This window comes from Mirounga angustirostris, unplaced genomic scaffold (genome assembly GCF_029215605.1).
Source record: "Mirounga angustirostris isolate CCGP_5_RB_7025 unplaced genomic scaffold, mMirAng1.0.hap1 SCAF_2, whole genome shotgun sequence".
Lineage (NCBI taxonomy): Eukaryota > Metazoa > Chordata > Mammalia > Carnivora > Phocidae > Mirounga > Mirounga angustirostris.
In genome coordinates this window covers 130,991,131-131,017,995 of record NW_026991710.1, presented here as the reverse complement: position 1 = coordinate 131,017,995, position 26,865 = coordinate 130,991,131, and the positions used below count along the sequence as shown (strand labels likewise).

General features: G+C 38.8%; 1 long non-coding RNA gene and 1 pseudogene across 2 annotated transcripts in view; one reads left to right on the top strand and one right to left on the bottom strand.

The window, feature by feature from the left end:
- LOC129045970 (uncharacterized) overlaps nt 1-26,544 on the bottom strand; it is a 47,440-nt gene extending 20,896 nt beyond the window's left edge. For both annotated transcript variants that reach the window (XR_010408713.1, XR_008506516.2), the window contains exons 1-2: nt 26,310-26,544; nt 4,246-4,359 (exon numbers count right to left, since the gene is read on the bottom strand). This is a non-coding gene — a long non-coding RNA (uncharacterized LOC129045970). The remainder of the gene's footprint in view (nt 1-4,245; nt 4,360-26,309) is intronic.
- LOC123847502 (ferritin light chain-like) lies at nt 18,782-19,308 on the top strand (annotated as a pseudogene).
- Nucleotides 26,545-26,865: the final 321 nt, after the last annotated feature.

Sequence of the window (26,865 nt, the reverse complement as noted above, 5' to 3'; positions counted from 1 at the left end):
ACTTTATTTGTAATTACTTCCTTACAATAGATTTCCAGAAGTAGTATTATTATGTCAATTTTTTTCTTCTCTATTGTATTTGGTATGTATTGCAATGTTGATTTCCCCAAAGCAGTTATATCAACTAGTTATCATTAATTTAAGAAAATAAAACTGTCATTAATAACTAACATTGATTATTATTTATTCTGTATTTGGTTTATTTAAGGAGTGAAAATGCTTCCGCGTATATGTTTTTATTTGTATGGCTTTTATAACTAGAACCATGGTACCAGTAAATATTTCTGTACTAGTTTTATGTATCCTTAATGAATACATAAATGTGATTATCTATTCGTGCTTTAAAATTTTCTTCTACATTTTTATGTTTTAAGTTTATTAACTCTTCATTGTATGATATTTTCCTATTCTTTTGTTTTCATTTTTTGTTTTAGGGTATGTTTGATTATGGGATTTGGGGCACATAATTTTCAATTTTGGAGTCAAACCTTTCCTTTTGTGATTACAACACTTATGTCTAAGCTTATAGAGGTAAGATTTAGCAATTAATTAGTTCTAGTATCTTCTGGATTTTCTTGGTATGACGTTTGCCTCCAAAATCTATTTTAGAAAACAGATTATAAAAGCAATCAATTTAATAATAAGAATACTTTAGGTTCCTGGTCTCAATTCCAATGTATGTGTGTATGGGGATGGGGGAGGGTTCCACACAACACCAAGCCATTCTTGGGCACTAGAAAGGTGTCTGAGAATTCAATCCAATTCTGACACTATCTACCTGGAGATAGCATCAGATTCCACAGATTGAGGGCTCAGTGCCACAAAACTGCCGCCAACCACTTTAGACTCCAATCACAAGCCCAGGCTGTTACCTGTGCTTTTGAAGACCAGCTACAAATTGGAGGTTCCAATGACCCATGCTTGGATGTCAATTCCAAGTCCAGGTTGTTATCTATACTTTTGACCAATTGGCTATAACTTAGAGAGAGGCTCCCATGACCTCTTCCTCAGGTTTGATTAATTTGCTAGAGCAGCTCACAGAACTCATAGAAACATTTTATTTATTATATTATCAGTTTATTATAAAAGAATATAAGTCAGGAAAAGAGCCAGTTGGAAAAAGATGCATGGGGCAAGGTATGAGGAAAGTTCATGGAGCTTCCATGACCTATCCAGATGCACCACTCTCCTCAATTTGGGCATGTTCACCAATGGAAGCTCTCTGAGCCCTGTCCTTTAGGGTTTTTATGGAGGCTTCATTACAAACGCCTGATTGATGAACTCATTGGACATTGATGACTGATTCAACCTTCAGACCCTCCCTCTTCCCCCGGAGGTTAGGGTGTAGGACTGAAAGTTCCAGCTCTAATCACATGGTTGGCTCTACTGGCAAACAGCCCTATCCTAAGGTGCTCTCAAAAGTTACCTCATTACCATAACAAATTATCTTTATCATTCTCATCATTTAGGAAACTACTAGGGCTTTAGGAGCTCTGTGCCAGAAAAAGGATGAAGACCAAAATTGTATTTCTTATTATAAATCACAATATCACAGACTCTCTTCTAAAGAATGTAATCTGCTTCTATAAAAATTATTTTAAAAAGCTATTTAAAATAAATATTTATCAATTTGTTTGGGTGCAATAAGGTGGATACTTTACCCCTTTTATTCAGTGAATCTTAAATTGTAGGTCAAACTGGCAACAGAAACATACATGTATAGAAAGATTTTCCACAAATTTTTCACTCACATGTAAACTACTTGAAAAGAATAAAAACTTTTCATCCTTTTTTCTTATTTTTAATACAATAACTTTTTTATTTTAAAATAATACATATTGTATTAGTTTCCTATTAAAAATTGCCACAAATTTGGTTGCCTATAACAACACTCATTTATTCTCTTACAGTTCTGAAGGTCAAAAGTCAAAAATGAGTCTTCAGGGACTAAAAGTCAAGGTAACCACAGGGCTGGTACTTTCTGGAGGATCCTGGCAAGAATCTGTTCTTTGCCTCTTCCAGCTGCTAAGAGGTTGCCTGCCACATTCTTTGGCTCCTGGTTGCCTCCCTCCAATAGCTGCTTCTTTCTTCACATCACCTTCTCCCCTGGCTGGCTCTCCAGCTTCCCTCTCACAAAGGCCACCGTGATTACATCTGACCTACCCAGATAATTCAGGATCATCTTAATTTAGATTATCCAAGATCACATCTACAAAGACTTTTACCATATAAAGTAGCATTCACAGGCTCTGGGGATTAGGATGTGGAAATATATAGGAGACCATTATTCAGCCTACCACACCAAAGAAAGCAACCCTTTAGATACAGTCATGAAATTGTTTCAATTAAACCTACAGAGTAAGTTACATTGTATTTTTTTAAAAAAACTTTTATTTATTTATTTGTCAGACAGAGAGCACAAGAGGGGGAGAGGCAGGCAGAGGGAGAAGCAGGCTCCCTGCTGAGCAAATAGCCCGATGCCGGACTAGATTCCAGGATCCTGGGGTCATGATCTGAGCCAAAGGCAGATGCTTAACTGACTGAGTTACCCAGGTGTCCCAAAAAGTTACATTGTATTTGTGGAATGATTGATCAATCTTATTAAAAAGCAAAATTAGAGAAAACCAAGAGGAAAAAATAGAAACTAAAATTATTATATTCTTTCTTTTTTTTTTATCTGTTCCTAAGTCTATATATGAATGCTTTTTTTTAGTAGTACCTCTATATTTATACCCTTTCCACTCTACCATTTAATAAAGGCTACCACTGAAGATATCATCTAAAGAATTGATATGGACATGAACTCAATCCAAGTTTTTCAAGAGAAATGTAATTACACATATCTAAATATTCTTCACTGATATCTCAGAATAACATTGATTTATTAAGTTTATTTAGTAAGAATATTTAAGGAGGAGCACGATGGGCAAAAATGGAGAAGGTAGTTCTTGGCTCCATTTGCCTTTGCAAATTCATCAAAATCACAGCTTGATCTGATCCCCTGTGCTGATATCCTGGCAGTTTGTAAAATTGTAGTTCAGTTTTAAATTAGTTTACATTTCATAGAATAATTTATTTTCTATCAATCTTTGTCTCCACTCTTCCCACCTACCACCTCCAAAACTTTTAAGATCTCCTTTGCAAGATATCTAGTCTCACTTTGTCATTTCAATCATTCTAGCAACCTCATGAACCAGAAATCCTTATATGCATAGTTTCTATTGCCTTTGCACTTCCGTGCTTATGAAATATTTCCAGTTGAAAGTAATGAGATGTCTAACCATCTTATAGTTTCATATTTTGTATTTGATTCCAATATAACCAGGTATTGCTTAACCAGCATAATAAATTAAGTAATAGTGCAGTAAAATGAAATCCAGTCAACTAAGATTTCCTACTAAGTGCAAAGCATTGTGCTAGATGGTGGGAGAAAGATATTTATAAACTCTGTCCCATTTTATGAGTTAACATTTTCAGTGAGGATAGCAATTATATTTTTGCTCTTAAGTATTCTCCCCTGAGGCAGCTGAGGTATGAGGAGCTTTGTTTTGTTTCCCAACCCCCTCCACTTGCTCCTCATTGTGACTCTCAGATGATTCTCTTCCCTTCTCTGGACAACCCACCAGTTTTGAATCTCATCTCTCACTGAGGCTGTTATCTATGAAAACCCTCATCACAAGTCCACATGTCTCAAATGTTTGCTCCTGGTTTCCCGATCCTGTCTGATTCTTAGCTATTGGTTTACACATAGATACTTCTTCCAATTCCCTGGACTCTCAGGTCTTAAAACTCCTATCCTTTAAAGACCTTGTCTTTCACCTGTCTCAATCACTCTACCTGTATGATTACGAAGAAACACAAACCTTTATCAATTCCCTTTACGCTTTTAGCACCACCTTCTTTCCTTCCTGCGCATTCTCTTTGGTTCTCTGGCTTCAGCATTCTTCCAAAACTACTGAAACGTCCAGTCCTACGATCCTATCCCTTTGCACTCACTTCCGTCTTCTTCATGTATTTTTTGCTCTTTATCTGGCTAAAACTTTACCATCTTTACAACACTCCCACGAAATCATCCTCAGCTTTCATGCTTTTACTTGGCAAATCACCACTTGATGACACCAACTCTCCACCTAACCCACACCTACACTTCCACACCTATACCAGAGCGGCTGAATGTGGTAGTTGAAAAGCATGAAACCACACGACTGTGAACCTGAAAGAAGCCATCAGTTGCCTGGTGCTCACCTCTGCCATTTTCTCTGTACCTCTTCTCTTCCAACTCCCAGCACCGTCTCCTCTTCCAACTCCCAACTGCCTCCTTCCTCATTGCTCCCAGGTGAGAAATTTCTTCCTGTAGAGCTGAGAAAATGGAAACGATCAGAAAATAATTTCTGGATTCCCTTTCTATATCTCCAATTTATAGGCATTTATGCCCATGATCTCTGCTTTTATTGAGTTATCTTGCTTTTTATCTAAAGCTAATTCCTCTATGTGTGCACGAGATCTTATTCACCAACAATTCTTCCCTCTATTTCCTATGTCAGCAAATTTTCTCCCTTTACTGGATTATTTCCAGCATCATACAAGCACGCAGTCATTTGATGCATCTTAAAAACAACAACAACAACAAAGAAAAGCAAAACAAAACATGGTAAAACCTTCTTTTGATCCCACTTTCCCCACCAACCACCACTCATTTTTCTATTACCCTTTGTATCAAAACTTCTCAAAAAATCATTTATATTGGATGTGTGTGTCTAATTTCTTTCCCTGAATTTTTTAAATTAAAAAATTAGTTTTATTTTCTAAACAATTTGAAGTCAGTCATATAATATTCAAAAGCATGTAGGACTAAATGTTGGGGAAAAAATAGTTGAAACATTGATAACAATTCCTGAGTTACCAAGTTGATGATATTGTGACTTCTATAAAGGTAGAAGAAAAATTATAAGTATTATTTCTTTGGAATATTTGAAATGAAAATAACCATACAGGGGCACTTGGGTGGCTCAGTTGTTGAGCATCTGCCTTCAGCTCAGGTCATGATCCCAGGGTCCTGGGATCGAGTCCTGCATCGGGCTCCCTGCTCAGTAGGAGGCCTGCTTCTCCCTCTCCCACTCCCTGCTTGTGTTCCCTCTCTCGCTGTGTCTCTATCTATCAAATAAATAAAAGAAAAAAATCTTTAAAAAAAAGAAAAAGAAAAAGAAAATAACCATACAACTAGAACTGAGAGGCACCGATGCTTTCATGCATTAACAATAATTGCATTTATCTTATTTTTTATTTTGTACTTATACAGGCCTATACCTGGTCAGGTCTCTCAACATCCATTAAGATGTAAATCTACACTTTATGGACATACTTTTATTAATGTCGCAGTAAAGGTGAACAATTAATCCAACAGAAAACTGCTTCTTATAATTAAACTTAAATTTGTTGAATTTTAAACTGGAATTTAGGTTTGTTTGGAGAATAAGCAAGTTATTTTCCTGGGATAAATATTTCAGAACCATTGTCTACCCTCAGGTTATACGCTTTTTCATACAAATGTTAAAAGGTCATGTTGTGAGAACATTTCCTGCAATGTTTGATTTCATTTCAAGGTAAATGAGAAGTGAAGTTTCAAGCCACGTTCTGAAACCATTTAGCCTTTCCAGTCATGCCCAGTGACGCCAAACTTGAATGTTTTGAAAAAAGTTAAGTGCTCACAGTGCCAACACTAGGGAAATATTTGCACAGTCCTCCTTCAGTGCATATCAATCTGAGTGCTGCTTTTATTTCATCTTCATAAAGCATTAGATTAAAAAATTAGTTCCAGAATGGATGGCATTTCTAAATACTCAGTTAAACTATAAACCACTTAGTCTTCAGTCATAATACCTAGGTTAGTTTACTTCCCTTAACTCTAAATCCAGAACGGCTGATTTCATGGAAATAAATTCTGAAAGAAGTGCATTCACATAAACAAGAAATTAAATGCTAGATATAGAGATTGTACACTCCTTTGTCTCCATATTTACCAAGCAAATGATTTACCAGTAAAAGGAATATATCAGGGGCTCCTGGGTGGCTCAGTCGGTTAAGCCTCTGCCTTCAGTTCAGATTATGATCCCAGGGTACTGGGATCGAGAACCAACCCCACCCCACCCACCACCGTTGTCGGGCTCCCTCCTCATCAGGGAGACTGTTTCTCCCCCTCCCTCTGAGCTTCCCCCTGCTTGTGCTCTTTCTCTCAAAAAAATAAATAAAATCTTTAAAAAAATAAAAATAAAAAAGGAATACATCATCTTTACTCTTTCTATATTAAAAATATTTAATTATATTGCTTCGAATTATTTAGTGTTTAATAAACTATACTTCTGCTCTTCGGTGGTCAGCTCGTGATGGAAAAAGAAAGTAATTATGGTAACATATTTGAATAGCACCATCTGCTTTTTTAAATTTGTTTTTGCCCTATACAACGTGCACACAAAAGCTGATTAGAGCTTTTACCAGAGAATGTCATTAAGAATGGTGAGAAACAGTGGAGGAGAATGAATGAGAACAGTGATGTTTCCAAGCTAATTAATCAGTTATATGAAGGCAGGGCAGGCTAAAATGAGGTAATGATAAAGAAAGGGGGGGTGGGATTCAAGATGACATCATAGCTTCTAGCTTGGGTGACTGGATAGACGGTAAAGTCATCAAAATAGATAATAAAGAAAGAGAAACTGGTTTGGGGGGCGGGAAGCCATGAATTCGCCTTTGGATAGGTTTCATTTGAAATGCCCCCGAAATACAGACTAACACTGCTATTTTTTAAGAGAGTGGTCAAAATGTAAATTCTGGAGTCATAAGAACATGGTAGATAGGTGAAGCTCTGTGGTAACACCTGTAGGAGCTAAAGGCATCTGCCTGAGGAGAGCAGCTTGGAACATGTAAACCTTAAAGAAACAAACAGAAGGAAACTAGGCAAAGTGAGGGAGAATATGAAGACCAGAGAGGTAGAGGGGTTTGAGTCATAAAATCATAGGTTTAGAGAAAAGTTCTTCAAATGGGGCTTGGAGGTTAAGTTTGTGTGGACTCATCTCTACAACATTGCACAAACCATTCAGATGGCCTCCCCTTCCTCTTTCTGCTCATGAACCCTATGTATCCTGCCAGGTGCTAGCCTCCCTTCTCCCAAGCTCAGAGTGAAGCTCTCTATACACCTAAAAGCATTTTATGAAAGTATCCTTCCACCAGCTAACACTCTTAATTATTGCTTAAAATTTCAAACTTAAAAAATAAAAAATGGCAACCTTAACCTCTCCTTGGCCCTCTAACTTTCACTATTCTGTGCTACTTTTTTCAATGATACGTACCATGCTCTGGGGTACCGTAAATTTTATTTTTATTTTTGCTTACTATTTATTAAGTGTTTTCCACCATAAGGGCAGGAGTTTTAATCTTTTTTTCATTGATATATTCCAAGTGTCCAGAGTAGTGCTGAGTATGTATCAGGTACTCAATAAATCTTTGTTGAATTAATTAATAAAGGCATACTATTTCTACAGCTATTTCTCATTGTGGTTGTTTTTCTCTCTGACCAGGGGGCTCCTTGTTCCTCATTGTTGCTTCCAGACCATTCTCTCTTCTTGACTACGAAATCACCAGTGTTGGATTCCATATACTAAACTCCAGTCCCTTCATATCTTCCTGTTACTATCTTCTTTCTTCCATACTCCCAGGACATCCATCCTTCCCCACCTTCCTGTAAATCTGTCCTGGATTTCGGTTATTGGATCACCGTCAGTCTCCTTAACCCTATATATGGATAACTTGTGTTTGCTCCCCCAGATCTACACCCCATTCTTCTCCACTCTGCTCTGTGTCCCTCGTGGATTGCATCAAAAAATCTCCCTTGACTTCTGGCTTCCCCATGAGTTAGACCAATGGGAGGGATTGTAGGACACTAGAGGGCAGGAGGAGAGTGAAGTCAGTTCACACTAATTCCAGAATCCCCTCCCACCCAGTAATGGTGGCTTGGCTTCCAATTCCATCAGATGACCATCTCCATGGAACTTCCTTCTAACTAGGTTCCAGCTTCCTCTTCTTCAGCCTTAAGGTTTAAGATTGTTAACCCATTGGTAATCACAGGGTACCATACAACTATTCCATGTGGGATCCTTAAACTTGAATCCCCATCAGTAGTCATCAAACTTTTCTCAAATTGCCCATTTTGAATATGCCATTGGTTTTTCTGCTAGATCCCTGACTGATAGATATAACCTCCTTTTTTCTACTTTATTCTTTCTAGTATTCATAGTATTCACCTTCAGAAAATCCCTACCTGATTGCAATCTTTAGTCCATTGCTCTTATTTTCTTTCACTGTCCTTCATTCACCTTACATCCTCTTTTCCCTCCTTACTCAGCTCACATTTCATCATCAATCCTTGTAGTCACTCTCTTGCTTCCAGCCTCAGCCTCTCTGTCCCACTGTAGCTGAGTTACACTGGCATAGTGAAAATACACCTCATTAAATCAACTTTCTCCCTGTTCTGTGCCTGCACCCATGCAGTGACTATAGCAGGAAAAAAGCACATAATCATGCTGAATTCATGATCACTAACCAACCGCACCCTTAACAGCACCTGGCAGTCATACCATACCCCCCATTCATTCACTCCCTCTTACCTCTTCTAGATAAGATTTTATGCTTCTCCTTTCTCTTCTCAAGCTGCTGAAATCTCCTCTCTAATCTCCATTCTCAACTGATGACCTGTTTCTTTTTTCACTAAGGAACTTGTAGCAATCAGAAGAGTTCTTATCTTTATATGTATCCTTCTACTATGATTTTCTAACTTCTCTCTTGTTCCTGTGAAGGAATTATCAAGGTAAAGCTGATTTTTTTTTTTTTTTGGTAATTTGTCCATTACATCCCTTTCTCTATTTCTTATTCTCCCCACTCTTTGTGTATTACTATTTCCTATGCTACTAAATTTTTCTTGTGAATATACAAAGATGTGGTTATTTCTCCCATCTTAAAACAGACAAAATTTATTTGAGCCCATTTCCCCATCCAGCTACTGACCCATTTCTCACTTTTTCTCACAGCAAAATTCCTCGATAAGGTTTACAGTAGTTACTGGCTCCAGTTCCTCTCCCCCTATTGTGCCTTGAACCCATGCCAATTAGGTTTTTCCCCCTACTAATCCACAAAAAAATATCAAGTCACCAGTAATCTCCACATTGCTAAATCCAAAGGCCAACTCTCAGTCCTTATCATACCAGATCCATCCAGCATGTGGCACAATGAATATTTCTCTTCCTGGAGATGATTTTTCGCTTGGCTTCCAGGACATCAGAGTTTCTTGGTTTTACATCTACGTATCTGGCTGTTCCTTCTCATGCTCCTTTGCTAATTCCTTTTTATTCTTCCAACTTTAAAATGTGGGAGTTTGGGGTGCCTGGGTAGCTCAGTCCTTAAGCATCTGCCTTCGGCTCAGGTCATGATCCCAGGGTCCTGGGATCAGCCCTGCATCAGGCTCCCTGCTCAGCAGGAGGCCTGCTTCTCCCTCTCCCACTCCCCCTGCTTGTGTTCCCTCTCTCACTGTGTCTCTCTCTGTCAAATAAATAAATAAAATCTTAAAAAAATAAAAAAAAATAAAATGTGGGAGTTCTCTTAAACTTAGTTCTTTTTTTCTTGTAATATATCTTTCCTTTGTTTCATTTGTACATTATGAGGTTGTAATATTTATTTTAATTATACAATTAAATTAATTTTAATTATAATTAAATTTAATTATGCAGTTAATAATATAATAATTTAATACATGTTAAAATAATTATAATATAATGTAATTATAATATTAAGTATGTTATATTGTATAAAATTGTTTTTAGTATTAGTATTTGGCAATAACTGCAGTTGAAAACATTTGACCAGTTTCCTTGAACATTTTAGGTGTTTAATTTTTTTTTTTTACTTTTTTTCTGCTTTGTTGAGGTATAAGTGACAAACAAAATTGCAGTATATTTAAAGTATATAAAATGAAGATTTAATATACATATACATTGTAAAAGGATTTCCACAATCAAGTTAATTAACATGTTCATCATCTCACATACTTTTTTTTTGGTAAGAACATTTAAGTTTTTCAATCATATAATAAAATATTATCAACTATAGTCACCATGTTATAAATTAGACCCTCTGACCTTATTAATCTTATAACTGAAAGTTTGCCTGTGTTTACTAGTTTCCCTGTTTTCCCCTACCCCTCCGGGTACTGGCAACCATCATTCTACTTCGTTAAGTTTCATCTTTTTTTTTTTTTTAAGACTGCATATAAGTCATACCATGCAGTATTTTTCTTCCTCTGTCTGACTTATTAACTTGGCATAATGTCTTCCGGTTCCAGCCATACTGTTGCAAATGACAGGATTTCCTTACTCCATACCTTGACTATTATGAATAATGGTGCAATGAACATAGTAATATGCATATCTCTTTGAGATAGTTTCATTTTCTTTGTATATATACCCAGAAGTGGAATTGCTGGATCATATGGTAGTTCTATTTCTAGTTTTTTTGAGGAAACTCCATATTGTTTGGATTCTCACCAAAAGTGCACAAGGGTTCTCTTTTCTCTATACCCTCACTGGCATTTGTTATCTCTTATCTTTTCCTAAGAAACACCCTAACAGGTGTGCAATGGTATCTCATTATAGTTTTTTTGTTTTGTTTTGTTTTGTTTTGTTTATTTATTTATTCATGAGAGATAGAGAGAGAGAGGCAGAGGGAGAAGCAGGCTCCCCGCGGAACAAGGAGCCCGATGCGGGACTCGATCCCAGGACCCTGGGATCGTGACCTGAGCTGAAGGCAGACGCTTAACTGACTGAGCCACCCAGGCGTCCCTCATTATAGTTTTGACTTGCATTTCCTATATGACTAGGTTGAACACAGAAGTGTTGAACACTTCTTTATGTACCTGTTGACCCTTTGGTTGTCTTCTTTGAAAAAAGGTCTATTCAGGTCCTCTGACCATTTTTTAATTGGATTATTTTGGGAGTTTTGCTAGTAAATTGTATGAGTTCCTTGAATATCTTGGATATTAACCTCTTATCAGATATGTGGCTTGCAAATAAATATTTTCTCCCATTGCACAGCTTGTCTCTTTATTTTGTTGATGCTTTCCTTTGCTGTATAGATGCTTTTAAATTTGATGGAGTCTCAGGGATTCCTGGGTGGCTCAGTCAGTTAAGTGTCTGCCTTTGGCTCAGGTCATGATCCCAAAGTGATCCCAAAGTGATCTACAGATTCAATGCAATTGCTATCAAAATTCCAATGGAAAAAAAAATTCCAATGGCATTTTTCACAGAAATAGACTAATCAATGCTTAAATTCATAAGGAACCACAAAAGACCCTGATAGCCAAAAGAGTCTTGAGAAAGAAGAACAAAGGCAGAGACATCACACTACCAGATTCCAAACTATATTACAAAGCTATAGTAATAACAAACAGTATGGTGTTTGGCATATACACAGACCCATAGGTTAAAGGAATGGAATAGAGAGCCCAAAATAAATTCATGTATGTACGATTAATTAATTTTTGACCAAGGATCCCAAAATATACAATGAAAAAGAATAGTCTCTTCAATAAATGATACTGGGAAAACTGGACAGCCACATGCAAAAGAATGAAACTGGATTCCTACCTTACACCAGACACAGAAACCAACTCAATATAAAGACTCGAATGTAAGACCTGAGCCATAAAAATCTTGGAAGAAAACGTGGGAGTAAGCTCTTTGACATTGCTCTTGGCAATAATTTTTTGAAATAGCTGGCAAAAGCAAAGGCAACAAAAGCAAAAATAAACAAGTAAGACTACATCAAATTTATTTAAGATTTATTTATTTGCCAGAAAGAGAGAGCACAAGCAGGGGGAGCAGCAGGCAGAGGGAGAAGCAGGCTCCCCTCTGACCAGGGAGCCCGATATGGGACTTGATCCCAGGAGAGAATCTCAAGCAGACTCCCCGCTGAGCACAGAACCCCATGTGGGGCTTGATTCCAAGACCCAGAGATCATGACCTGAGCCAAAATCAAGAGTTGGATGCTTAACCAACTAAGCCACCCACCCAATAAATCTTTAGTTTTACAACTGGGATTTTCTATTGCAACATCATGCCAAAAAAAAATCTGTCCATCTACGGACAGATACTTTACATTTAATCCTCAAACAATCTCCTAAAATGGGTTAAATCGATTCTGTGTTACTCATGAGAACTAAGGCTCAGAATGGCTAAACAAATTGAGATCACAAAGCTAATGAGCAGCAGAGCTGGGATTGAACCCAAATAATCAGAATCCGCTTCACCAAGCTGTTCCAGTGTGTAGATTTCTAAATCAATTCAGATAATATACTCTAATCAAGATCTTGATGCTGAAGAGAAGCAAAGGTTTCCAGGATGAAGTTAAAACAGCTGTAATAAATTTTTTTAAGTATCTTAAAAATGTGTTATTTGAGCTTTTTCATTATCCACATCCCAAAGGAAATACTTGATTCATTAATTTTGGAATTTATCTCTGAAAAACTAATTTTAGTGTTGTTTAAAATTTATCACTTATAAATCCCTTCCATTAGAAGTTACTTTCCTTGGATATTTACTGATGGTCTTAATTTCCCTTCAACTTTAGGTCTTGCTTCAATCACAACCAAATAACAAAAATCTATCCATCCATGGAAGTTGTTAATAATATATCATCAAGTACCTAATCAAAAAAGGAAAGGAAGTTTTGTGGCAATGTTTTCTCTAATTTCCACAAATACAAATGACATATCTCATGAGAAATAAGAGACACTTAAAAAAATAATTACGTGATGCAATATGGCAGGATTTTTGACACAGGGATCTTTCCTCAATTTAGTCATTTTTATTTTATCATTTCACTTAAATATGAGCAAATGTTTCTAGCCCTATCATTCCTTGAATCCAAGCTGCCATCAGTTCTCACCTGTCAAGATCCAGCAAGCTGGAAAGACAGAAACCACTTGAGGCCTTTCACATGTAGTCTATGGTTACCTGTGTAATAGAAGACCTAAAAAACCAAACAAGAAAAAGTGAGGCAACTCCAAGACTAGTTGCATCAGGGAGCATCCACCATCCCTGAAAGGTGAGTGATGAGAGGTGGGTTATCAGAGTCCTAAAGCCAGAGATGTCTGGTAGGATCTGAAACCATGATGGAGTCTACATGTCAGGAACTCAGACCTACTAGGAGGGGACTTGTGACTGGAGCTGGAGTCATAGCTAGAGGAATGAGAGGGAGTACATGGTAGGCAGAGTAATGTCCCCCTCTAAATGTCCACAACCCAATCCTCAGGACCTCTGCATATGTTACTTGACATATCAAAAAGGACTCTGCAGATGTGATTAAATTAAGGATCTGGAGATGGGGAGATTATCCTGAATTATCGGGACTGACTCAACAAAATCACAAGAGTGCTCTTAAGTAAAAGAGAGAGACAGGAGAGTCAGAGATGTGAGGACAGAAGCAAGGGTCAGAGTCAGAGAGATATTTTGAGATGCTACATTTCTGGCTTTGAAGATGAGAAAAGGGTCACAATCCAAGGAACACAGGTGACATCTTCCAGCTGGAAAAGGCAAGGAAATGAATTCTCCCGTTGACTCTCCAGAAGGAATATAGCCTTGCTAACACCTGATTTTAGCCCAGGAAGACCTTCTTCAGACTCCTGTAAGATAATACAGATATGTTGTTTTAAGCAATTAAATATGTGCTCATGTATTGTAACTGCAATAGAAAACTAATACAGAATGATAAACCCAGATTTCCACCCATCTCCTACTCTCCAATCTTCTACCAGCAGCTCAAAATAGTAAATGCTACCAAAAAGGCAGAGAAGCAATAGTTCTCTGCTAGACAGGGGAGAGATGGGAGAAAAGTAGGGATCTTCCTTCATTCATTCCTGACCTTTACAAGTCATTTTCTTCTGTGTGGCCATTATATTTTAAAGTATGGGGTTTATTTGGTTCTGCACTGTCCTATGTTCTTACTCTATACTCTCCCTAATTCTTTAATTTCCTTAATGGCAAATGCCCAAAAATATAGATTTTTTTCCCCCAACCTCTCCTCTAAGCTCCAGTATACTAACTTCCTGTTTGAATTTATCACTTAAATGTTTCAAGGTTATCTCAAAATCAACATGTCAAAAATGAACCTCTAATGTTACCCAAATCTGCCCTGTAAGGGCAAGTTTGGAGGTTTATATGCTGTCTCACATCTTCCATCCTTCTCTCCAATCCTGTTCCTTTTTCAGCATTCCCTCCTCCATGAATTCAACTGTGCAAGGAAGAAACATGGGAACCATCTCTGGCTCTTGTCCAGTTCCTTGCCATCCCCATCTTACATCCCCAGTCTGCATAACAGACTAATAACTAATCTTTCCAAAATGCAAATGTGTCAAGTCATGGGCTCTTCAATGATTACCCAGTGCTCTCAGGATAAAGAGCCATATTCCTAAAGCTGGTCCCAAGACTGCATGAACTGACTCTGCCATGAACTGGATCCTCAGCCTTATTCCAAATGATACTCTCTCTTGTACTCTGCACAATAACCACACTGGCCTTCTATCTCTTCAAACAGACCAAATCATCTTCTCGTACAGAATGTATATGCCTGTCTAGTCAGTTCTGGCTGCAGCGCAAACAGGATTGTTTTAACTAATGTAGATGGTGGCATAAACAACAGAAATGTATGTTCTCACAGTTCTGGAGGCTAACAAGATCAAGATCAAGGTGCCAGCATGAAAGGTTTCTGGTGATATCCCTCTTCATGACTGTAGGCTGCTGCCATCTCATTGTGTATTCATATAACTTCTTTTCTGTGTGTGCACGCAGGGAGAGGAAAAGAAAGAAAACTCTCCCGTGTTTCTTCTCCTACAAGCTCTAATCCTATCATGGGAACTCCACCCACATAACCTCATCTAAACCTGATTATCTCCCAAAAACCCTATCTCCAAATACTTTCATGTTGGGGGTTAGGGTGTCAAAATATGAACTGGGGAGGGGTGTGGGGTGGGGAGACATGACTCAGTTTGTAGTAACGCCTGTGTCTTGGACACACCACAACCCCATTCTCATAGCTCAGCCCTAATGAACGTTTTCCAAGGCAACCTTGTAGGTCCCCTCCCTAAGAATACAACCAATCCTCCTATAACAAATTATTGTGTCTCTTTCTTCATAACAAATGTCAAAGATGAAATTGTACATTTATTTATGTGGTTACCTAATAACATTTCATATCCCATATTCTGTTGTTGTCTTTGTGGAAGAAGGGACATTATCTTTTTCTGTTCACCCTTATATCTTCACTGTCCAAAACAAAGCCTGATATAGAGTAAGTGAAGGATAGTTGAAAGAAAGGCAGGCAGGGATAAGGGGCTTCCACCCTAAGAGGAAACCACCCTTAAAAGGATTTTTTTTTTTTTAAGATTTTATTTATTTATTTGACAGAGAGAGACACAGCGAGAGAGGGAACACAAGTAGGGGGAGTGGAAGAGGGAGAAGCAGGCTTCCCGTGGAGCAGGGAGCCCGGGGCTCGATCCCAGGACCCTGGGATCATGACCTGAGCTGAAGGCAGACGCTTAACCGACTGAGCCACCCAGGCGCCCCCACCCTTAAAAGGATTTTATATCACCCTGGAAGGAGTCTCCACCCTTTCCCACATGATAGGCAGATGACAAAAACCTGATTACGTGACAGATGCAAGGAGGGTTAATCAGATTAAAACAGCCCTCCAACAAGCCCATAAAAACCCCTAGATCTAAAAGCCAAATCCACAGCCCTCTCGGGTCCCCTCCCTCTTCAGGAGCATTGTACTACAACTCAATAAACTTTGCTTTGTAGCCCACCCCTCTTCGTTTGGTCTACCTCTTCATTCTTGGAAGAAGCGTGACCAAGAACCGCCATGACCTAGAACCGCAGGCATTAAGGGAAAGAAATCCTGTAACATAAGTATTCAACATATATATGCCAGATGAAATAATGAATGGGAAAATTAGTTCCTAATTTAATTTCACCACTTCCTAGCTATAGGACTTTGCCAGATTACTTAATTTCTCTGATCCTCAGTATTCTCATCTTTAACATAAGAGTAACAACTACCTCCTGCAGTAGATCTAAAACTTCTAGTGCAATCTGTGGCCAATAGTAAGTGGCAATAAGTGTTATTGATGAGAGATTTTACCACATGGTTTAAATGCCCTCATAAATGCTCTAAAATTTAAAAAAATTATCTCTCTGATTAAACTTTAATCAGGCTGGCTCCCCTGAGCCCCCTTCTCAATGAGGCCCTACCTTTCAATCTCTATTCTTGTGGAGTTCAGTTCTTTTTTTTTTAAAGATTTTATTTATTTATTTATGTATTTAATTGACAGAGAGAGAGAGAGCGTGAGAGGGAACACAAGCAGGGGGAGTGGGAGAGGGAGAAGCAGGCTTCTGGCCGAGCAGGGAGCCTGATGTGGGGCTCAATCCCAGGACCTTGGGATCATGACCTGAGCTGAAGGCAGTCGTTTAACCAACTGAGCCACCCAGGCGCCCCTTGTCGAGTTCAGTTTTATCAAGAATCTTGCTAAGTCAGTTTAGCCAGGATCCTCCATCTTTGGTATCTGATCACCCTCTATATCTGATTGAATTCCTCATCCCCCACCCTGGATGTCTTATCACCCTGGCCTGACCTCAGCAAGAATCCCGTCAAGTCCCTTTAGCCAGAATCCCCCTAGCCTTGATGCTTCCTCTCGGTAACTGTTCATCCACTGACTCCCATCTTGTTCCTTGGCTATACAATCCTGTTTTTCCTTATTCAGAGTTGAGCTTGATTTCTCTCCCCTACTGAAAAGCCCTATTGCAGTAATCCTCTTGAATAAAGTTTTCCTTACTATCTTCAATAAGTGTCATGGAAAAATGTGTCTTTAACAAAACTATTTGAAAAAAAATAAGTTCATTTTATTCATTGTTATCTAGACCCAAGTGAGAACTTTATGTCACTGAAAAACAAGGAAAATAGGGCATAGCTAAGGGAAAAGAAGTATCATAAAATCTGAAAAAAAAAATCAAGATGTGATGATTCTAGTAAGATTGAGAAAATCTTTTTTTTTTTTTAAGGATTTTTATTTATGAGTGAGAGAGAGGAGAGAGCACGTGGGGGGAGGAGCAGAAGGAGAAGGACAAGCAGACTCTGCACTGAGCACAGAGCCCTATGCTGCAGGGCTCGATCCCACAACCCTGAGATCATGACCTGAGCCGAAAGCAAGAGTTGGACACTTAACTGACTGAGCCACTCAGGTGCCCCAAGATTGATAAAATCTTACAGATTAAAAAAAAAAATTACATTTAGAATAAATTATTGGTAGACAAATTATCATATATGAAAATAGAGTAGGAACCAGACTATAATTCCCATAACTGTGTGGCTCCTCTGAACTCAATTCAATGCCCTTTAGGTCCCAGGAGAAAAAATTCTAAAAGGCCTATCATAAGAGGAAAACTGCTGCTTTTGCCCATATCAGAAAAATTATTACTGGAGGATCAGAATAAAAGAGATCAAAGCTATTTCATGCCACTTGCCTCTGCACTTGAGAGCAGGTTTAGGAGGTAGAGCAGAAACTGAATGCTCCTTTGAGGGCATAATTACTTTTTAAAGGGGGGAATTAAAGAAGTCAATAAACCAAGATATAGGATGCTTGCCTATCATCTCACAAAATACAGTAAAATGTAGCCAAATACAATTATGTTTTTTAAAAGAAAGTATGGATGACTTTATTCTGCATAATATATCAAAGAGCTTAGATCAAGGTCACTATAGTTTTAGGTTTTAATTATACATCACATGCATTTCAGATTAATATTATTCAAAGTCTATCAATCAAAATTCTGGCATTTAGTGATCAGAAATATACAAATTGGTTATAACCTCTATAATAGAAGCAATTTTAGCTCTACCATGTTCAGGAGTAATATGTGACTCCCAGGGGAGTGCCTCTGTTTTCCCTTTGTGTATTTAGCATTCTTGCATTTGTTTGTAGTTATTTCTTCATTGTTCATCTCTCTAACTAAGCTGTGAAACTTTTGTATATAAGAACATGGTATTGTTTTGGTAACCTTAAGATCCAGCACCTGAATAGAATAAAAGAACAGATTTACTATACATTGAGAAATGAGAAAACTTAATATTTTCAATAATAGCAGTCACCATAAGTAGTATTTATAATTGTAAAAACTTATTAAATTTAACAGAAGTTGATAATCATGTACAAGTTTATGAACTTGTTACTACAGAGGATTAGAAAAAGATACAAAAACCCCGTATCTTTTTATTTTCAGTTAATCTACAGTGTAATAGGTGATGACATGTGTGAGACGAATTATTAAAAAAAATGAGACTAGTGCTATTATCAACAAATTTGTAGATTCAAAGGACAGATGACTTATGTAAGTAGTCTGAATAATGGCCACCCAAAAAGGTCAAATACTAATCCCTGGAATATGTAAATCTTGCCTTATGAGGAGAAAGGGCCTTTGCAGATGTGATTCATGATCTTGATTTGAGAAGATTATCCTGGATTGAGTAAATAGGCTCTCAATCTAATCACAGTGTTACCAGAAAAAAGCAGAGGGAGGTTACACAGACAGAAGAGAAGGTGATATGAAGATCAACAGGGAGAGATTTAAAGATGGCAGCCTTCCAGGACCAGCCAACACCTTATTTGAGCCTAGTTCCTTATGATAGATCAACCATGAGCTCTCAGATTCCTCACAATTATTCCACCAAGGTGGAGGCTGCTATCAACTGCCTGGTCAACATGCACCTGTGGACTTCTACACCCATGTCTCTAGGCTTCTACCTCAACCTTGAAGAGGTGGCTCTGGAGAGCTGGGCCATTTCTTCCATGAGTTGGCTAAGGAGAAGCACAAGGGTGCTGAGAGTTCCAGGAAGATGCAAAACCAGCACAAAGGTTCCGTCCTCTTCAGGGACCTACAGAAGACTTCCCAAAATGAGTGGGGTAAAACCTTGAACATTATGAAAGCTGCCCTGGTTCTGGAGAAGAACCTGAACCAGGCCCTTTTGGATCTGCAAGCCCTGGGTTACCCCCCACCCCGGGGAAGACTCTTATTTCTGTGCCTTCCTGGAGAGCCACTTCCTAGATGAGGAGGTGAAACTCATCAAGAAGATGGGCCACCACCTGACTAACTTCTGCAGGCTGGCTGGCCCCCAGGCCGGTATGGGTATCTCTTCAAAAGGCTCATCCTCAATCATGACTAGGAGTTTCTGGAGCCCAGCAGCCTTGGAGGGGCCCCTCTGGCATCCCTCTGGTGCCAGGGCTTGTGTGTGAGCCTTTCCCTGCAGCTCCTGGGCAGCTTTTTAACCACCCTGGAGTCCTCTCCCAAGCAGTGGACCAAATGGAAGCAATAAAGCTTTCTGCAGCAAATAAAACGAAATAAAGATGGCAGCCTTGAAGATTGAGGTGATGCTGCCACAAGCCAAACAATGCCAGGGGCCACCAGAAGCTGGAAGAAGTAATGGGACAGGTTCTACCCTCGGCCTCTGGAAGGAGCGTGACCCTGCTGACACTGATTTCACCCTTCTGACCAGAACTGTGAGAAGATAATATTTCTGTTGTTTTAAGTCACCAAGTTTGTAGCAACTTGTCAAAGCAGCCACAGGAAACTAATCCAGCTTTTTAATAAGCGATAATGAAAATCACACTGGAGAAACACATTTAGAGTAATGTAATATTCATATGGAAATGGAGGCTGACAGGGGAGGACTGAGGGTGGAGGAGAGTATTGCTGGCAGAGTCGGTAACATGAGCAGAATTCAGTCACAGTCAAATTTCGTATTTATTATGTCGATTAATTACAGGAAAGTGCTGTGTTTTTGTTTTTGTTTTGTTTTGTTTTTTAGAAAGAGAGAGAGAGCGTGAGAGTGTGGGGGGGGAGGGGCAGAGGGAGAGGGAGAGAGAATCCCAAGCAGGCTCATGCCCCAGCACATAGCCCAACCATGATCTCACGACCCTGACATCATAACTTGAGCCGAAATCAAGAGTTGGATGCTTAACCAACTGATCCACCCAGGCGCCCCTCCAGGAAAGTGATGTTAATAGACCAAAGAGAAATGCTGGACTGTTCCCAATGAAGTAAAGCCACCAAGCCATAAATCTCATATTTAGTGGCATACATTTTATATGTCAAGCACTGTTCTAAATACATTATAAGTATTTGTCCTGGTCAATTGCGGCTGCTTTAACAAAGTACCATATACTGTATGGCTTATAAACAACTGGTATTTTTTTCTTGACGTTACAGAGCCGGCATGGTCCAATCCTGAGGAGATCCGTCTTTTGGGTTGCAGACTGCCAACTTCTTGTATCCTCACACGCAGAGAACGGATAGAGAAAGCCACCTCTTGTGACACTAATATGAGCACTAATCCCATTCATAAGGCCTCCAGTCTCATGACCTCAGCAAATCCCAATCACCTCCCAAAGGCCCTGTCTCCTAATACCATAACATTGGGGGATACGATTTCAACACATGAATTTTGTGGAGACACAGACATCGAGTCCACCACATTTATTTACATAAAAATCACAACATCTCTAGTATTATTCCTATGGACGTATAAGGAAACTAAGACATAAAGATGTTGAAAGCAACCTGACCAAGACAACACCAAGAATTGTGGGCTTTTCACCACTGTATGTCTGCTAAGCAAACTAGAACACTTTCAATGGACAGCACTAAAGACAACAATAAAAAAAATGCTTATTGACAAGTACTCCTTTTATATAATCCATAGAAGGTGGCATGGAAATAGGATGATGAGCACAAACTTTAGAGTCAAATTCTGCTATTGCTATGTGATCGTGAGTAAAATCTATTCAGATCCTAATTTCCTCACCTAAAATGGAAGCAATAATATCTTTTTCATGGAGTTTTGAGAATATTAAACTCAACAATAAAATTAACATATAACAAAGTGCTTTTCTACCTTTTTGCAGAGCATTTTTTCTGACAGTGATATTCCCATGTATTCCCATCAAAAGAGTATAGACCATATATCATCTTATTTTTTCTATATTTCCAAATCTTAACCAGCAGCATAGCTATACAACATAGTTTATTGTGAAATATTTTTATACTGATAAACTACATTATTAAATGTTATTTCTTTCCCTTTCAGAAAGTAATTTGCTCTTGAAGGTATTAGGACTCCACCCTATAGACTTCACCGTTAACAGTGACATTGACAAGATAACAGTCAGCTATTATTGACTTTTGACTCCCATGTGCAATTTCTTAATCTTTGACCATATGTCTTAAAAATAAAAGGCAAACATGGGTGACACACATAACTAAATATCAACTAAGCTTTTACAAAATAAGAAAGAACATAGCTTTAAATTATAGTTTACATTTACAGCTATTTTTCCCAAAGAAAGATTCATGGTATAATTTGGTACAGACACATGTTAACAAAGCTTTGCTATCTGAAACCATAGATTATGACATTCAAAAATATCCAGCTTGGGAAATGGGATACATCTTCTTGGCTTAATTAACCACAGTCAATCTTATAAGCTCTTTTGAGAACAATTGAAGAAGAATGGTTGGTTGGTTGTTTAAAACCTGGACTGTAGGGTCATCTCTGACCCTAACATATCTAATAGTCCATGATTTTGAAAGGTGCCTTACTTTGGAGTCTTAGCTTCCACATCAATATAGTTGAAATGTTGGGATTATTTTGAGGACTAAATTCTAGCATATGTAGCTTACTTTACACTGCAACCGACACAGAAAAGCTTACTAACTGCTCAATTATCTTTATCAATTGAAGTGATTTGTTAACCTCAGGTCTTTAACCCCAAAGCATACACGCCTATTTACATATATACATAGGTACATCCACAAATACACTTAGAAACACACAAAACACTAAGCAGTCGCAGTACAAATGTAAATAGACCCTCATGTAACTCAGCCATAAGCAACTTACTTTCCTCAAACTTACGCTCAACTAGACCTTCATGGCATCCGTGAACGTAAGTAATATTTAGCTTCCACACATAGCTAGAACTACAAGGAACATCTCTATCCCACCTCTTACTCATGAAGCGGGGTCGAGAGAATTCATGTCAACATAATTAACAATATGTGTCGCCATCTATTAGAATCAACAACCAACCCTGTGGCTATTTGGCATCAGAAGCAACACAGAAAAGGCACCTAGTGGCAAAGACATGTCACTGTCTATTATTATTAAGAGAACAAAATAGAATCTCTCTCTGATTATAAAGTACATTCCCAGTTTATATTTAGCACCGTGCTCCTTTTGATTATGAAGTTTCACATTCGGATGATTTTAAATCACATGAAGTGGTTTTTTTTTTTTTTAAAGATTTTATTTATTTATTTGAGAGAGAGAATGAGATACAGAGAGCATGAGATGGGGGAGGGTCAGAGGGAGAAGCAGACTCCCTGCTGAGCAGGGAGCCCGATGCGGGACTCGATCCAGGGACTCCAGGATCATGACCTGAGCCGAAGGCAGTCGCTTAACCAACTGAGCCACCCAGGCGCCCACATGAAGTGGTTTTGTATCATGAGCGGTAGGTTAACTAAGAAAGCCAAGAGAAAAATTTTCAAGTAGATATATATTCCCTCTGGTACTTTGTCCTCTCCTGAGAGCAAAATGGAGCTAAATAAAACCCATGACATGTGAAAAGTGAAAATACGTTATCACCGTTTCAGGTTCAAGAACTTAGGCTGTTTTCATAGGAAGGCAAACCAATACATCAGGATGCAATTAGCCGTCATCTTTTGGAAGAGCTGCTAGGCAGATAAATGTTAGTTTAGGGCAATACTGTATGTCCTGCTAAGAGAGTGCAGTAAAATACATTGGCAATCCCTCTCTCTCTCTCTCTCTCTTTTTTTTTTTTTTCTTTTGGCAATCCCTTAATATTTTAAATAAAGTTTCTTGGACTAAAAGTCAGTCACTAAAGCATGCTTTTATTTTTATCCCTCTGATACTGAATTTTCACACTGTGTGCCAACACATTACTTCCACACTATGTGTAACACAATCTAAAGCAATTTTTTGGCTAAAATTAAGAAGGACGTCCATCCGAGACATTCTCACAGGGATCCCACTCACCACCACTTCTTCTTTTTGCTGTCTTGTTTATTGCAGACTTAAAAAACCCTGCAAGCCTCAAGTCTGAATTGAGCCTATCATCTGAGTGTTCCGCTGGTATATTCCAATTATGCTGCAAGGCTGGAGAAAACCACATGAGAGTAGTGATGGGTGCCCCTGCAGAGTCATGGGCTCCAACCCCGTCTGGGGCCTTGATGCAACCCAGCAACCCTTCATGTCCTGGTCAGTGCGATTTTCCATTGCCTTCAGCAGTCTTCTCCAAACTTTGACTTCAGTGTCCAAATCTACTACCCTCTCGCCTTCTCTGTCACTTATAGTTTTATTTCCTATCATCATTTCATTTGCACTTCATTCATTTCTTTATCACAGAAAGAGAAGCCTTCCTAGGAGGTCTCCCTTGAATGTCTTGCTGCATAGTGCGCATAAACTTCAGTTCTTCTGCCTCTCTCTCAGTAGAGGAAGAAACACCACTTCCTGCTCAAATTAAATTTATCCACCCTTCTCCTCCATGTCTCTGGGACTTCAGTTCACCATATATCGTCTCTCCCTCCATAGCTTTAGAATTGTTCTTATCTTTCATAATGCAATGATGACAAAGCGTTCTCAATTCACAACAAAAAATTTAATCTCTCTCTTGACTCAACATCTCTGTGTAGTCATGGCTTTACCAGCAGCTGTTGGAACAGTTGTCTGTGTTTGTGGCCCCTTTCCCAACCGTCCACTGCTCAGTCCATTGCCCTCAGGCTTCTGTCACCATGTCTTTGCAACTCCTCTTTGTAAAGTCAACAATGACACCCTTGATGTATCATCTAATGAATTATTTTCAGTCCTTACCTTAATTTTTTTGTGAAATTTTGAGCTCTGAAATTCTTTCTTCAGCTTTGGTGATTCTTCCCTCTATCTCTCTGGCCGCTCCTTCTCACTCTTACGCTCTCTCTTTCTCTTCTGTCCATCTCCAAATCCCATTTCCCATCACTAGCCTGAGGGCCTGTGATATCGCTTCACCCAATTTTTATTGCTTCATACAAAATGACAGTGCAGGGGCACCTGGCTGGCTCAGTCGTTAAGCGTTCTGCCTTTGGCTCAGGTCATGATCCCAGGGTCTTGGAATCGAGCCCCGCATGGGGCTCCCTGCTCAGCGGGGAGTCTCCTTCTCCCTCTGCCCCTCCCCCTGCTCATGCTCTCTCTCACGCTGTGAGATTTTGGTTGAGAACTATCAGTCTTTGCATTATTTCCCCATGGATTCAAAATACATTCAAATTCCTTCTCTTACCATACAAAATCTCTCTACTTTTTGTGTCACCTAGGACTGACTCCTCCACATCGGTCCATCAATCTCTGCTTTTGCCATAACCAACTTACTTTCCTCAAACTTACGCTCAACTAGACCTTCCGTGATGTTGTTTCCCTCTGGTTCATCACGTTTCTCTACTCCTCCTCTTTCCTTTAGCTAAATTCGCACCTTTATTACCAGTTCAGATCACTTTCCATGACACCTGATTGGATGTGCATAACCTCTGGCTGTGTTTTCACAGCCCCCTGTACAGAGCACTGAACAAAGTGATATACAGGCTTACGTTTTCTTGTCCATTTGCCCATTGACTGCAAACCCTGACAGAATCTATTCATTGCAATGATTATGTAAGATAATGTTTCTTTTAATACATTCAAAATTATCCCTCTGCTTATTCTAAAATTAATTAAATCAGGCCCATTTTTTTAGCCCCCAATAATTCAGTATTAAAGACAAATTTGATATTACTAATAATTTTAGACTTTTGCATTTGCCAATTAGATGGTTCAGAAATTATCCTCTGGCAGTGTCTGCGAAAACGTGTTTCTTGAGCTCTACTTATTACCAGTTTTATAAAAATTAACAGCTCAGCCCCGTGTGCTATTGTCTAATTAAGCATGTCATAGGAAGCAGAAATGTAACGTAGACACACACAACCACAGTTGCAGGTGTGTATACACTTGATTATTAGTAGCTTATATTTACATCTGCATAACTAAGACAAATCACAAATTATTTGGGGGCATCTGCAATTGGATAGACCTCACATGTTGTACAAAGAAAACTTTGATTAGAATTTTAAATAATTGATTTTAAAATAGTTTCTCCTTAGTTCTGCATAAATCAAAAAATAGGTAAATTTTAAACACCAATCTATATTAAGAGATAATAATATTTTAATTGAAGATAATTTACTGAGTGTGTGAAAATTTACTCAAATAAAATTTTATTATAATTGTAACAGAGTATTAGATTCAGAAGACCTGAATTACATTTTTACTTTCCTAACTAGTTTACAAACTGTATGATATTGGGAAAACTAGCAACCATAATTTTTAATATTCTCACTTATTAACTGGAGATTTGCCCCACTCACAGAGTTGAGAGATCAACTCTATGGAGAAACTATGAAAAAAGAAAGTATTTTTGAAAAAAAGTTATCTTTTCAAAATCTTACCCAATGACATAATAGTATCCTGGCCTTCCTGAGTCCTAGGCCAGGTTATATTTGAAATTCAGAAGGCCATTTTACCCATTTACAAGTGAATAAACTTCTCAATAAAGGAAGATCTCCATGTGTGTGGAGTTTGTATGTGAGTGTGTGGGCAGCTTTTGGGTATACACACACATATACATACTGTGGTGTGGGGAAGTCAGTAGAGGGAGGGGTTCTTTCTGGCACGGAAGAATAGGAACATTACTGATAACGTTGCTAATTGCCAGCACATAGTGATAAATGTCACCCTGACTCTTACTGACTTTATTGTTTTTAATTCTCTAATGACATGTCCCTAAATAGCCTGCACCCCAGAGTGACCGGGCCTCACTGCCCCCACCATTGGTTACATCGCTGTCCATATGTGTATTTCTTCACCAAAAGCAGTTACCATTAACAGCGTTCTCACACGAAAGCACCGCTTAAAAGAGAGATCCATCCATCAGCTTTCAATGACGCGGGGCAACAGTTTTTATGTCAAGCTATCTGAAACCCTGAAATATACACCTAATATACCTTCTAATACTTGATCAAAGAAAGTTGTCTGCTGGTTGGGGGCTCCATTAAAACTATTTTTTTAAGTTAAAAAAAATCACAAACTACCGCATTCCCGTGTCCTCTCGCTCCCTCCAAGTAGATTCCTGTTTCCCTCAGCAGCATTCTTCCTCTCCAAAATAACTGTAGAAGCAGCTACATGAAAATGCCTGACGATCTCTCACTCCTTTTAGGAACTGTGTTTACTATCCGGATGACGACAAACGCTGGTTCTGTTTTCGGCTCTTGGTGCTCTGTTCTGTGCCAGGGGGGGAGCGCGCCCGTCATGACAAACGGGATTTTTGGAGGCTCTGCTCCGTCTACATCCGCTGCAGGAAGCCAAGCCTTGCCACTTGCCAAGGCTTGGCTTCCTTGCCTCTTTGCACAGATGCTTCTGTCGCTCTCCTGGGAGAGGCTAAGCCCCTTGATCTCTATCCTTCCTCAGCAGGATCACTTCTTATCTGCTCTGCACCCCAGGGGGACAGTGGCTGCCTTTTCTGTTATTGATAAATTAATTAACAACCTTGGAAGCCCAGACCCTTTGGAGGGATTCTAAAAGCCTCTCACTTGACGACTTTCACTAAGTAGAATATGTTTATCCATTTCACAGGACCTATATTTTTAG